Source organism: Corvus moneduloides, chromosome 8 (genome assembly GCF_009650955.1).
Source record: "Corvus moneduloides isolate bCorMon1 chromosome 8, bCorMon1.pri, whole genome shotgun sequence".
Lineage (NCBI taxonomy): Eukaryota > Metazoa > Chordata > Aves > Passeriformes > Corvidae > Corvus > Corvus moneduloides.
This window is the reverse complement of record NC_045483.1, coordinates 19,363,668-19,377,054: the sequence shown is the minus strand read 5'-3', so window position 1 is coordinate 19,377,054 and position 13,387 is coordinate 19,363,668. Positions and strand designations below refer to the sequence as shown.

At 44.7% G+C, this 13,387-nt stretch overlaps 1 long non-coding RNA gene across 2 annotated transcripts in view; it reads left to right on the top strand.

Annotated features, from left to right (window-relative positions):
* The first annotated feature begins 412 nt into the window (after positions 1–412).
* Positions 413–13,387, top strand: part of LOC116447639 — a 29,784-nt gene continuing 16,809 nt past the window's right edge. The window contains exons 1-2 of one of the 2 annotated variants that reach the window (XR_004241622.1): positions 413–485; positions 1,721–1,801. This is a non-coding gene — a long non-coding RNA (uncharacterized LOC116447639). Of the gene's footprint in view, positions 486–1,720; positions 1,802–5,369; positions 5,706–13,387 lie in introns of those variants that run through there. The other variant, XR_004241623.1, reaches the window with a different exon arrangement.

The window sequence follows — 13,387 nt, the reverse complement described above, 5'->3', positions numbered from 1 at the left end:
TCTGGGCATGCGTCCATGTGTGTCTGTGTGTCTGTACTGTCTGAAATAATACACTTGACACAAACACACATGCTTCACTTCCAACACACAGAGTAACACAGGAGAGGGCTGAAAGGGAGAAAGCAATCTGATTGACAGGTTAATGAAGCAGTTCATAATAGCAATGGATATTATAACCTTAGAAACAGCTTGTAAATACCCAGTTGCTTTACATGTATAAACATACTCCCATGCTCAGGTTTGTGTATATACATTTGCCTATTTATGAAATATATATGCATATCTAAAAGGTGCAGGAATGTGAAATCAATGCTCTGAAGCGAAACCAAAGAATAAATAGAAGCTGGATAAAATTAAGCTTCATTAGCCTAGCAGCCATATATATCCCCTGCCTTTTATTTTACTCCTAGGGCTGGAAGTCTTCCAAAGCAGTGGAGGGACTTAGAAGCACGCATCTGACTGACTTGCACTCCTAAGCCCTCTTGGTATGCTTGAAAACTCCACTTTTGTGAGGTTTGTTTAATTGGTGGGGGTTTTTTTCTTCTTCTTTTTTTTTTTTTTTTTGTGGGGTTGGGGGGGTGGTGTTTATTTGTTCATTTGTTTGCTTGCTTGGGGGTTTTTTGTGTTTGTTTTGTTGTTTTGTTTTTAATCCCAGTGTCTTGAGAAGGGCAAGCCCATCCACACTTGACTGGGAAATTGTTTTAGCATTAGGAGAGTGGAGTCTGAACCCATACCTAATCCACGGTTTTGACTAATTCCTCATCACTTTGGTATGTCACCGTTTGAAAAGCTAGATGTATCTTTTACTTGGCAGATATTTGGATGTCATTGTTTGCTTCTGTATTGTATATGTCCGTGGGAATTTCCCAATGTATTCTGGACTGGGGCAATGACTTACACAACAATCCCTTCTCTCTTTTGTGGGACCTATTAGCAAATATAAATAGCAACATACTGAGCTCTTGTGGATGGGCAACAACCCTGGGAGCTCAAAAAGCAAGTTCAGCATGACTAAGGACCTTTAGCTTTTCATTCCATGACTCTGCTTTTACTTGTAAGACTCAATTTTACAGTAAGATAATTCCCTTAGGTTCTTATTCTAGCTCCTCTTATAGAAAAATAGGAGAAGATTAGAAGATTTCTCATACATACAAAGAAGTGTTTGACTTGCCAGTTCCCAGCACTATTTCTAAGCATCATGACTGTGGATGAAAAAATTCAAAGAACCAAGTGTACTGGGAAGGATCAGAGCCACAAGGTTGATAGAATACAAACCTACACAATGGAAAGTTGATTTTATAACACTGAAGTTTAGCTTAGACTTGATCTCTTGTGAAAATCCTCAGCAAATTCCCATCTAAGACTATATAAGTAAGTTCCTGTCCTCAAGTCTTCTGGAAAGAGTTGTGCCAGATATTTTCTTCCCTGATGGGAATTCCAAGATAAAAGCACTTAAGAGGTGAGGTATGTGCAGAGACTGCTGATGTGATGTGTGTGGCACCATGCAAGGAGCATAGATACACATGCAGTGTGCAAAAAACCATGCCTGCAAGTGTCTAGCCACGTGTGCTTGTGCTTTTGCTACCGTAGCAAGGGATACTTTTATTTATATGGCAACTTACACTGTCTTGATCTCTCTCGACCACAATTCTTGATGAGCTTGTGATCTGAGCTCACAGGTAAAACAGTCAAGCCAAGTATTTCTGTGTTAATCTTACAGCTGTGAAACAGAGGTAACTTGTCCCTGAACACATGCAAAGTTGAAGACAGAGCTGGGATTGGGACTCAGATGTCCAGCATGGTAAGACTGTTATTTCTGTTTGTCTAGACCGGTCAATTATGCTAAAGCAACACTGGCTGAACATTTGCACAGAAGCAAATAGCTGTATATCTTAGTTACTAGGAGTATCATAGCTCTGTAACTGGGAATCCTCTGGGTTTGGGTGCAGTTTGAACCACTGTCTAAGAATACTGTTCTGCCTAGCATCCCCTGTTCTTCTTTAAGCTCCCTTTTCCTCTGTTCCCTAGAATTAGTGTCTGCAGTTGCTCTCCACAAGGATTTTTAACCCTAAACTGTAAAATAAAGGAGAACAAGTTGACTTAAGGATGAGTGGAGATTAGGGGTGAGAGAAGTTTGATCTGTAGCCTGGAGAATTTGTGTCCTTGCATCAGGGACTTGCCCTTGATTCACCACTGGGGAGGACTGTCAGGTTTGAGCAGACCGATGCTGCTTGTACAATTCTCTCCCCTGCCCCAGAGACCAGAGAGGGGCTGGGTGTTGGTAGGCAGTTGGTGCAAACTTCCTGTGGGAGCCGTAGGTTAAGGAACGGGAGATGGCAAGGTCTCCCTGTCTTTGGTGGTGAGGAGGAACAGGCTATGCACGACAGTTCAGCTGTCTCCTACCACCCAGGCCAGCCAGCCAGATCCGCGAGGCCTTCCCAATCAGTGCAGCAAGCTCAGCTTTGCTGCCGTCAGCACTGCTGAGAGCAGAGGCTGAGGATGGGTGAATCCAAATATCCGGATTGCATGGATATTGGCTGGAAGCATTCCACCATATCCGTGTGGCTGCCTTTGCGTGATATTCATGCTCATCAGAAAATTAATTATTCCATTCACCAGGCTCTGTGAGCTGGGAGGATTACCTCTCAATACCTGGAGTTCCTCCTGGGGGTGGGAGAGGTGTGTGTGAGAGAGAGAGAGAGAGCAAGCTTGTCTGTCTGCATGCCTGAGTACCAACGGGGTATGTTGTGGACATAGATGTGTACAGACAGCAAGGGATTGTACCTGACTGTAGATACAGGGAAGGAATTGCACAAATAACGCAGAAATAAGGAAGATGCCTTGCTCTGTGTGTCTGTGAAAGAGAGTGTCCTTGGGGATGCTGAGTGGCTTTGCATACCCGAAACAGAAGTATTTCTTCCAGGTAGGTGAGCTGTGTACAGGCAGCAGAGGGTGCAGGGCCTGGGTAGGTGGCAATGCCTTGTCTTTGCCTTTGTGTGTGTGAGGGGCATATGCATGGCCAGGCTGTGTCATGATTTTTGATGTATATTTAATACAAGCCTAAACCTGCCCATGGTTTCCTGTGTACTTGTGCTTACAACAGGAAAAAGCTCATGTGTACACAATGATTGTTGAAAAACTGCACATGAGGTGGAAACACTGGTGTCAGCTGGTTTAATCACATTACTACCTGTGATTTTGGATGCATTGGATTTTGACTATGGCCCTCCTAAACACAGCTCCAGTTCTTGTCTTCCTTCTAGTACAGCTGATCAATCCCATGTACATCAGGGGGTAACTTATATCAGCAAGTAAGCAGAATCAGGTCTTGTGATACTTAAAAAGAAAGGCTTTGTATATCAGTTTGAAAGCTTTCCTGCAATCCTCCAAGCAACAGGATGTTTTTTCCCATATGGGGTAATATGGTCTGTATATGTGCATGAGCTGGGGTCTTCCAGCTGCAGCAGCAAGGAGTGATCTTTCCTGGAAAGCAAAATTGCTTTATTACAGCTTGGCTTTGAGAGTGCCCTGATTGGCTCTGCTAGGCAGCACAGCGCGGAGTTTCAAGCTCCGGGTATTCTTGGAAATTTGTGTTATTAATTGAAAGCTTATTAATGGCAAACACAGGATGACATTTTACATGGTTTAGTTATGTTCTGTGAGTCATTGGTACAATGCAGTCTCAGCCACAAGGCAAGGAATCTCCTGCCGTAACTGATAACAGAGGAGCAATAACAGCTCACTTCCCACTAACTGGTCCTGAGGTGACAGCCACAACCCTTACAAATGTCTGATCATCTCATCTCTCAGGAGAGGAGGCCACCCTCTCCTCTGAGATGGTCACTCATCCTGGGGTTAAGGGAAGCCTCAGAGGAAAACACACTTATTCACTGAGGTAATAAGCACTGGTTTGTTACCAGTGGGCTTCAGAATTTTGGCCTCTCTAAATCTCTGGAATTGCCCTTAAAAACGGCCTTGAGCTGAGGGCACTACTGACATCACACTGGAAGTCAGTAGTCCCATCTCTAGAACAGGATATGTGATGTTGTTCTAGATAATTAAACTTTGTTGCACTGAACTGTGGCTGGGTTTTCTAGAGTAATGCTTGAGTCCCATTCTGTCATGTTTGAGATGTGGGTCAAGTCTGGTTTATAAGGCAGCAGGGAAAGAATTTGTGTTTAGAAGGGAATTGAATAGTGCTTCTAATATCCTGCAAAAAAAAGTCGGTTTCCTCTGTCCAGCTTCATAAGATGGTCAGTAACATATACCATACAATTATAGAATATCCTCAGTTGGAAGGCCCTCACAAGGATTATCAAAGTCCAACTCCTGGCCCTGCACAGGACACCCCAAGAGTCACACCATGTGCCTGAAAGCATTGTCCAAACACTTTCTGAACTCTGTCAGGCTGGTGCTGTGACCACTTCCCTGGGGAGCCTGTTCCAGTGCCTAATCACCCTCTGGGTGGAGAACCTTTTTCTAATATCCAGCCTAAACCTCCCCTGACATAACTTCAGGACATTCCCTTGGGTCCTGTCACTGTCACCACAGAGCAGAGATCAGTGTCTGCCCCTCCTCTTCCCCTTACAAGGAAGTTGTAACTGCAGTGAGGTTTCCCCTCAGTCTCCTCCTGTCCAGGCTGAACACACCAAGTGACTTCAGCTGCTCTTCATACGGCTTCCTCTCAAGGGCCTTCACCACCTTCATTGCCCTCCTTTGTGCTATCTAAAAATGAAAATGGGATTCTTGTTGAAAAAAGAAGAGAACAAATATCCTCTCTGCACTGCTGAGAGCTGTACAGGGGAATATAGACAGCAGAGCTCCTCTGCACTCCCTTGTCCAGCAGCAGAATTATTTCCAGAACTGAATTGTAGGCACTGAGAGGAGATTATAGGCCAAGCACTTAAACTCTTCCACCCTGGTTAGCAAGAGCCCCACAGCTGTGGATTGTCTGATGCCAGCAAATAAACCAGATGGACGACAGGAATGGAGACAGGCCAAGCTGGGATGGAAAGCATAGTGTGCCCTCCTGTCTTAATGGGCTTCTGAAAGATGAAGTAGCACAAGCTGAAAAGAGCCTTCAGCTGTAAAGCTCCCTGTGTTGAGGTAATGGGAAACAGGACATACTCTTTTTTGTGGGCCTTCAGATGTGGCTTGTTGGGATCTCCTCTAATGCTGCAGGATGAAGGGTGGTGTCCTTGATGCCTACAGGAAGGTGGGACATTTCCAGGCTTCATTGGAGAGAAGAATCCAGATCTACAGCTGCAAAGAGCAGTGGGCTTGGGAAGAAAAATCCAGCAGTCGTAGTGAGAGATATCATAGACTGTATGCATGCTAGAGTGTATCACTGCAATTGCCTGTTTTGTTTAGCAGGTTGCGGGAAGATAAAGCCCACCCAGTCTGCACAGGACAGCGATGGGTCAGTGCTACTGATCAACATATGCTGCTTTTGCAAGGGACCAGATCTGGCTGTTCCTCCTGCACTTCATGTCTGTGATTTGTCATTATATCTCAGATCAAACTCTCTGTGCTAAGTGCTTTATGTACAAGTCTGATGAGATTCAGGTCCAAAAGGAGCTTTCTCCCATGATTAACAGAACATTGATTTATGGATGGGCTATCTCAAAAGGCTGTGAGAAAACCACAAGGCTTCATTTCACCAGCTGTTCAGGGTCCCCAGACTCCAGCTCTCTTCAAAACTCAAGGTAAGGCAACCTAGCCTTGTCTGTGCATCTCTGTTGACAATTTAGGCACCCAAGCTTGGTGCCCCCAAATAATGACTGATCTGAGTAACTCATGGATCTCTTGAGTTAGAAGGCTACAGAAAATGCCCCAGGACTTTGTATATATAGGATCCCTTGGAATCATACATGGAGTCCATTATCAGTGCTGAGAATTTAACTTGGTCCTGATCTTATGCGTTAGGTCCATGACTGGCTTTCCTCCCAACAGGCTACTTGGGATTTTTCAAAAGGTAGCAGCAAGTATTCAGCACTAGAATAGGCCTACTGCATGCTTTGGGGTACTTAGAGTTTAGGGTATTCTGACTTTACTAGGAGATCAGTCTCTCACCACCAGGAAACACAGTTTGCTGGAGCCTTTCTCAAAATAAAGAGTTGAACCTCAGTTCAGTGCCTCTTCAAGCTAGGCCAAGCTGCTTACAAGTCTATTTTGGAAGGGGTTACTGAACACACCCCTCAGTGTGCTGGAAAATCACCCCTGCTGGTAAAAGGTACTGTCCAGACAGATTATATTGTGTTTATGGGGATCAATGTGGAGGGGTGGGTACAGGATATCCTTGCCAGGCTGTTTATGGCTGTAGGGGAGTGTGCCCTTTCTAGGTGTGATCCTCACCTCCGTCATTTGTCCTTCTTCCTCTATTCTGCCATCCCTGAAGCAGCCTGGATTGGTTATAGCCCACATGTTACAGTAGCCAACCTGCAAAGAGAGAGCCAGAAAAAGTTAATGTGGAGTTCTGGTCTACTCCCAGGATGCATTTGGGCTGCAGCCCATAATGATATGTATAATTGCGAAGGCCTGCCAAAAAAAGCAGGCTGGATTTAATTGAGTCAACACACTGCTATTAATAATAAAATGGCAGAGACTTTGCTATTAATCACTTGTGCTGGCTTTATCACAGGCAGTCTCGGCTATCTGGCTACCAAACAAGACCTTTAAAAAAAAATGGTGCAGTGGAAAAGTTACAAGTGGGAATACACCTGCAAACAAAATAAACCTTGTAAATAAAATGTTCCTTGCAGAAGAATGTTCTTTCTGAAGGGACATCTTATTTGGGAGGCAAATGGGATTATGTCAAATGCCTATGTCCTCCAGCAAAGTCCTCCTTTTATAGGAATAGATCACTGGAGGATGCACTTGGCAAATGGTGCATCTTTGGAAAAGGTATGCTTGATAAAGGACTTTGTACAGGGTGGGAATAAAGGGAGAAATGAATCCTCCAAAGAGAAAGGTAATTGCTGCAGGAGTATAGCACAGCCCAGAGAGGCATGCATTTGTTACTAGTAAATGGGAAACACCATATCAAATGAGTTACTGAACAAAAATGGAAATGCAAACTAAATAGCATGCCTGACACCAAAATTACAGCCCTCCTTGTAGAGGGCTGGACAAACTGTGGTATATTGAGGTGGATGGCTGGATGTAGAGCTCTGTACCCTAAAGTGGATGCTGCCAACACTGCATGCAGCACCACTGAAGGAGAAGGGTCTGGTCTTCTGAGGGATTTTCAAGACCTAGAAGTGCCCTCTTCCCTATGACCTGACTTGGTGTGGAGGAAGGGCTTGAATGGGGCTCCAGCCCTTTTGCACATGCACCGTGTTTGCTTTCATGCCCGTGTTCCCTGCGGCCCTCCTGGTGAACTGTGCCCCAGTGCCTGAGGCTGGTGCTGTTTCCTCGTGGCAGTGCAGTGCATTTTTAAAAGCTGCCCCTGCTGAGGTTGTTGGCATAGCAAACATGGAAATGGCAATCTTCACCTTTGCTTCTGAGCAGAGCAGCTTGTGGTGACTATGTCTGGGAAGGCACCATGTGGCAAAAAGGTCTGAAACCCAGGAAGAAGGGAATAGGCTTGAAAACCTGAGCAGGGGACAGGATGTGTCTGTAGGCAGAACCAAGGGATGTAGAGCAGGTAGAAGAACAAACAACACAGATACATTATGTTGCTTTAAGTCTAAGAGGTTCTGAGGCTTAAAAACATTACTCTTCTAGCAGACAGTTGGAAGGGGAGAATCCCCTGACTTCCGCATCTAAGAATGCCAAAGGAACAGATCTTTTCTTCTCTTGCAAGTTTTCCTGCACAAAGGGATACGTTTTCTCTACACCAGTGCAAAAAATCTCTGTGCATCATGCACCAAATAGTCAAGCAAAATAAATTATTTAACAGGCTAGAAGGCCTCTTTCTGCTATAAATTAACGAAGTCCATAAATGAATGCAAACATTATCCCTCAGAAGGAAAGAGAAAAAAGAAAAGAGAAAGGAACAAAAAAAAAAATCCCAGAAAACAAATTATCCACTTCCTGCTGATTTCCTTTCCTCCCCATAAAGCGAGTGTCTTATCCTCAGAGAAATTCACTTCATTGTTAGAAATAGCCAAAATTGGCTTGCAACTAGTAAAGATGCCAAGAATTTGCACCTTGCTCTGTGACCTAAAGCAAAAATGACATGAACATTGACAAATTTGACAAGGAAATTTGTGCAAAAAACAACTTCTATTTGGCTAGCCAAGCAGCAAATATGTCGGATGATATGCTTTATTAAGCAATCCATTTTTCAGCAATAGCTGCACCATCTGCAAAGGTTAGTGTGCATCAGGCTTTCCACAGAATTTCATCTGCGTCTGCAGCTAGGTGCAACACACGACCACATTTTTCATGTACATACAATTTTGGATGCAAATAGAATACTTGATGAAAGAGGTGACCTTCCGGACTGACTTCCCCCATGCAGTAAAGTCACAAGCAGCTGAGAGAAACATATCTCTGCCTGGAGGGAGGCAGGGAGTGGCAGAGAGGAAGGAAGGGGAAAGTGAGACATAAAAAGAAGAGGGAACTTCAAGAAAAAGTGTTTCCCAAAAAAATGACTTGGCACATTGCATAGCAGATACTCTGTACTTGTACCAGACCAAGTGGAATGGAAACTGTTGTGTGAGGTAGCTGCAGTTTTCTTCTGGATGGTATCCATCTCTCCATCTTATAGTTTTCCCCTTGTTATCTTGTGTAGTTCCTGCTACTACACTCTCTAAAGATCATTGTCTTTCATTGCTCCCTCTCACAGTTTGCATTCCAGACTTGACATCTCTTAGGGATGACCTTATTGCTACTACAACCCCTGCCTTTGGCTCCTGGATCTCCTTCTGAACATCCTTGGCTTAACAGGATGTATTTTCTAAATCCAAGGAGGGGAAGCATTGCTTTCAAGTATTAGTCAGACATACATATTTTCTGACCTTTTTGAGGTTTTTTTCTTTAAGTCATGACGGTCTTGCCTCTGTATTTTCCTACACTATTTTCTAGTGGATGGATATGGCCTTTCATGTCCTGTCTGCCCTACATTAGGTGAAATCAACTCTTCCCTAGTCCCCAGTCTTCTTCCCCAAGTGTATGCTGTACACATGGCTCCCTACGCCTCATTGATGGTTGCTGGTTATAAATTCATGTTCTCAATCCCTACTCCACTTAGCTGAAGTTGGATGCCATCCCAGTGCCTTGCAACTGTCCCTGGTCCAGTGGAAAGTTTAATCTGCCAGTTCATGCCGTGCCGTCCTATGGGGAGAGTTCAGTTCAGTGCAGCTCCACACTGCACAGAGAGAAGCTCATTAGCAGGACATGTAGTGTCTGATGACACTGTGGTCCAAGAAGGCATCATTAGGCACAAAATGTTTTCTGTAGCTCTCTGAGATTTCCTAGTAACTTAAGGAATTCAGACGCAGCTACTGCGGGGGCACAGATGAAATGGGGAGCAGAGATGCACTCTCCAGGGGCTGTCTCCCATCTGTGTCTTTTGCAGGAGCAGATATTGGACAAAGCCTTTGACTCCTTTTTCACTCCTTGGATCCTTGCTGCAAAAGATGCAGATGGGACTGTCTGGGCCTGGCAGGCACACTCTTCCCTGGTTGGCTGCTAAGTGGTGTTAAGTGATGAATGTTAAACTTAACAAGGGGACTTACAGATTTACGTAAGGATTTTACTGCCTGCCAGGTATAAATGATGGAGCAGCTTTGATCTTTAGGGGGATCAGTACTGGAAGTGATTTAAACTAAAGTTAATAAAACTGCTTAAAACTGTACTCTGTAGTCCCAGAGGCTGAAGGAGCCCTTGGTCACTTGACTGCTCTAAGTAAAAATTGTTCACATTTATGAGGGAGACCAAATCCCACTGGCGTTAACTGTGTTTCCAGCTGAATAATAAATGGTATCTTCCAAGAGTCCTGCAAGTCCTTCCCTATATGCACTGCCGGTCCCACAACCTGCTGGAGCCCTCAAGCTGTAATCCACAGATACAAAAAAAGCTAGACCCTTTGTTGTTCTGTGGGCTTTTCTCATCCACTCTCCACTTCATAATCCCTAAACCTGGTCTGATGCTTTTGCCATTTTGTAGCGCATCACAAGCTACTGTTGGAGCTTTTTAATATTTTGCCATCAAGTGAAATCCTGGAATTTTAGGTGTTTTTTACTTTTGGAATTTGTTGACTAGCAGTGACAAGTACATGCCATAAACATTAAAATTTCATTGGCTTCTTGGCAGACTTTACCACCATGTACCTTTAGAAATTGGACATCACATTACAGATTTTCTGAACGGTCCTGTAATGTTTTCTTTCACTGCAATGCATCTTAAGAAAGTTCCTTTACGAAGGTGAAAATTATAATTTTTAATGGGGGATCTGTTTTCTGTCTCCCAGGAATCTCAGTCACCTCCCACAATATAATCGTGAGTATTTCCACTGGGGATTTCTATAACATCCCACGATGAAATGATGCGAGCTGCAGTGGGCAGGATGCTCAGATGTTGGTGCAAACAGGACTTGTGCAAGCTTCACTGATTCAGGTGAAGAAATGGCTCTTTTGTAACTATCAGAGAAGTTGATGGGATTTACTGACACCCCTGCATTAGCCCAGCTCATTAGGTTTACAAGTGAGAACAAATTCCATGCGTTAATTGTGTTTGCAGCTATGAAGCAAACAGGGTTTCCCTACTTGCCAGGGGGTCTACTGTCAGCTGGAGTCACCAGGCTGTCCCTCCACAGACACACACAAATGGAAGTCATCCTGCTATTTCTATTGGGTTTTCTACTTCTGCCATTTCCTAGAAACTCTTTAACAACTACCAGAATGCCTTCTGTCCGCTTGGTAACAAAACAAGTAGCCTTTCATGGCCCTCTCTAGAAATCAGTGATTGGCAGCCACTGAAATTGAATTAGCAGTAACTCACCACTGGTAGAAAAAATACTTTTTTTATTTCAGCCCAGTGCACTGTTAGTGATGAAACTCTGCAGCACAATGATTTGATGAGGCCATGATCTTGGAAAGATACAAAAAGAGATGGGCTGTTTCAGGCGTATTGTGAGGAAATCCTGAATTATAAAGGTACAGTCAGCTCTGGGATGGGATTTGCTCTGTGGGGGAGCCAGCTGGAAACTGCCAGTGCTTGGGAGGAAGTTGCATGAAAATCTTGTTACTTGTACCTTGTTATATAATTACCTCTTGCAGAGTGTGGGTTTTTTTCTGAATTACAGTCACTGTTGGAGACAGGTTATGGGCTTAGACAGACCACTGGCTGGACAGCCCGGTATTTCCTGCATTCTTACTTCCACGGATCCTCTAATAGCCCTGCTGCCTGGCTTTGTCCAGCTATTGTGTCTCACTGCAAGGATGGTCTGTGTCTGAGATTGTCGGGGGATTTCTGCAGACAGATTCTAGTGGTATTTTCAGAGCCCCCTGATATGCTCCTCGCACTCCTGTAGCATTTTCTAAATCCCCTGGGCGCCGAGGGTCATCTCTCACTTTACATGGGATAAATTGATAATGACACAATGAAATCGGTCATGATGAAATGGCTCCAATTTTATTACAGTGGGAGAGGATTTTGGATCTATGTTTCTGTTGTGCTGTCTCAGGAGCTGTGCTTACACCAGTGGCTTTTTGCCAAAAATTTCCAGTGGTATTTTGAAGTCTCCTATTCCATCCTATATCTTGACACTAGATTCAGCAAACTGTTTTCTGTGTGTTTCCAGAGAGGACCTTCCTGTTGCATCTGGGAGCAGCCTGTCTGTTTGCTGTGGCTTGATTTTCGTGGGGCCACAACTGTTGTGTCAGAGAATGAGGGAAGTGATAGATCATCTAGTGAAGACTAGATGGTCTGCCATGGCTGGAATTTGCTCCTCATCCACCTGTCAGTGCAAGAGAAGAAGTAGTTTGGGAAGCATCGCTGGATTTGGGGCCATTTTCTTGTGGCTCCTATTTTTCTCTTTCCTTGTACTACTGCATCAGATTAAGGGCTAGATCCCAGCAGCTTTCTTACTCCCTTGAAAAAGATGCTATATGTCCCTCGAAGTGTGGGGAAATCAGGTATATTATACCCTGAGACTCCTTTGAACCCAACCCTCTGCTCTCAGCTCGCTTCTGCTTCCTGGTATTTTTCCTGTGCTGCAGTGTGGAGTAGAGCATTGAAGTACTCAGACATGATAAATCTATGCTGATTTACCTACCAAACAATTGAGCCCAGGTTGGATAGAGAGCAGAGAACCTTCCAATAGAGTATCTTTAAATGGAACCACAGGCAGGTATTTCAGCCCAGTTAGCTGGGCATTCAATTATGGCCTTTGCTACAGAGTAAAACCAGTTTTTCCAAAGGACACCGGTAGCAACCTCTTAAAAAAGGAGTTGTGACCCCTCCCCAGTGACCTTTCCTTGTCAAATGCTACATGCTGTGATGTTCCTACACAATAGAGAACACTCTGCTCTCTGTGTACTTGGCAAAGGAAGAAATGGCTTTTTTAATCTCATTGCATGAATTATTGGCAAAACGTTTGAAGTGGCTCCAAGATTCCTCTCTGACTGACTTGCATTTTCTCAGGAGATTTGTGTAGTTTGGGAGTTTGGAACCTGTAACTGAATAACTTGTAGAAAGCATTTGCTACTTTTTGAAAGGATGCTGTGTCCTTGCAGAAAAAATACTTCATCTGCTGCATCAACATCCCTTTGCAGAGGACAAGCCTTGCTGGGTGTCCCCTCAGAGGATGCCCACCCCTTCTGTTGCCCTGCCTGGCCCCCAGCACAGGTATTGCCTGGAGGCAGTGGGGCTCTGCCCTGCCAGGCCTTGGGCAAACATCAGTGTGTGCCAGCACTTTTCCTGAACAGTCTGTAGGGACAGGGCACGGAAACACAGGCAGCAGCATGGGGTCATGTATGGAGGAAGTGCCAGGGCTGGGATTAAGACCTGTGCTGCTGTCACTGAAGCCTCATCAGCCTTGAGGTACAGGGAGGGACACCTTGTATTGGTAGGCAGCCCTTTTCTCTTTGTGTATTGCTCCCCTGGGCTTGCTCATGTGGCTCTGCCATGGGCCAGGTATTGCTCCCGGAATCCAGCACAGACCACATCCTTGCCTTTTGACAGGGCATCCCTCTGACTTCCTGCTGACCACAGTGAGTGAAAGCTTGTCACAGAACAGGGATGGCCACCTCCCCTTCTTGAGTGCTAGGCTTCTTTTTGCAAGATCAAAGTGCAGGGAGTGTGCCAGAACCTGCCAAACTGCTGCTGGGGAGACTGACAGGGAGTGACAGAGCCTGAAACTGTCTGGCAGATAGTTTGTTTAATGGGGGAAAATGTTTTCCTGACACTGTAGAGCGCTTTGAATCGCAAACGATGTCAA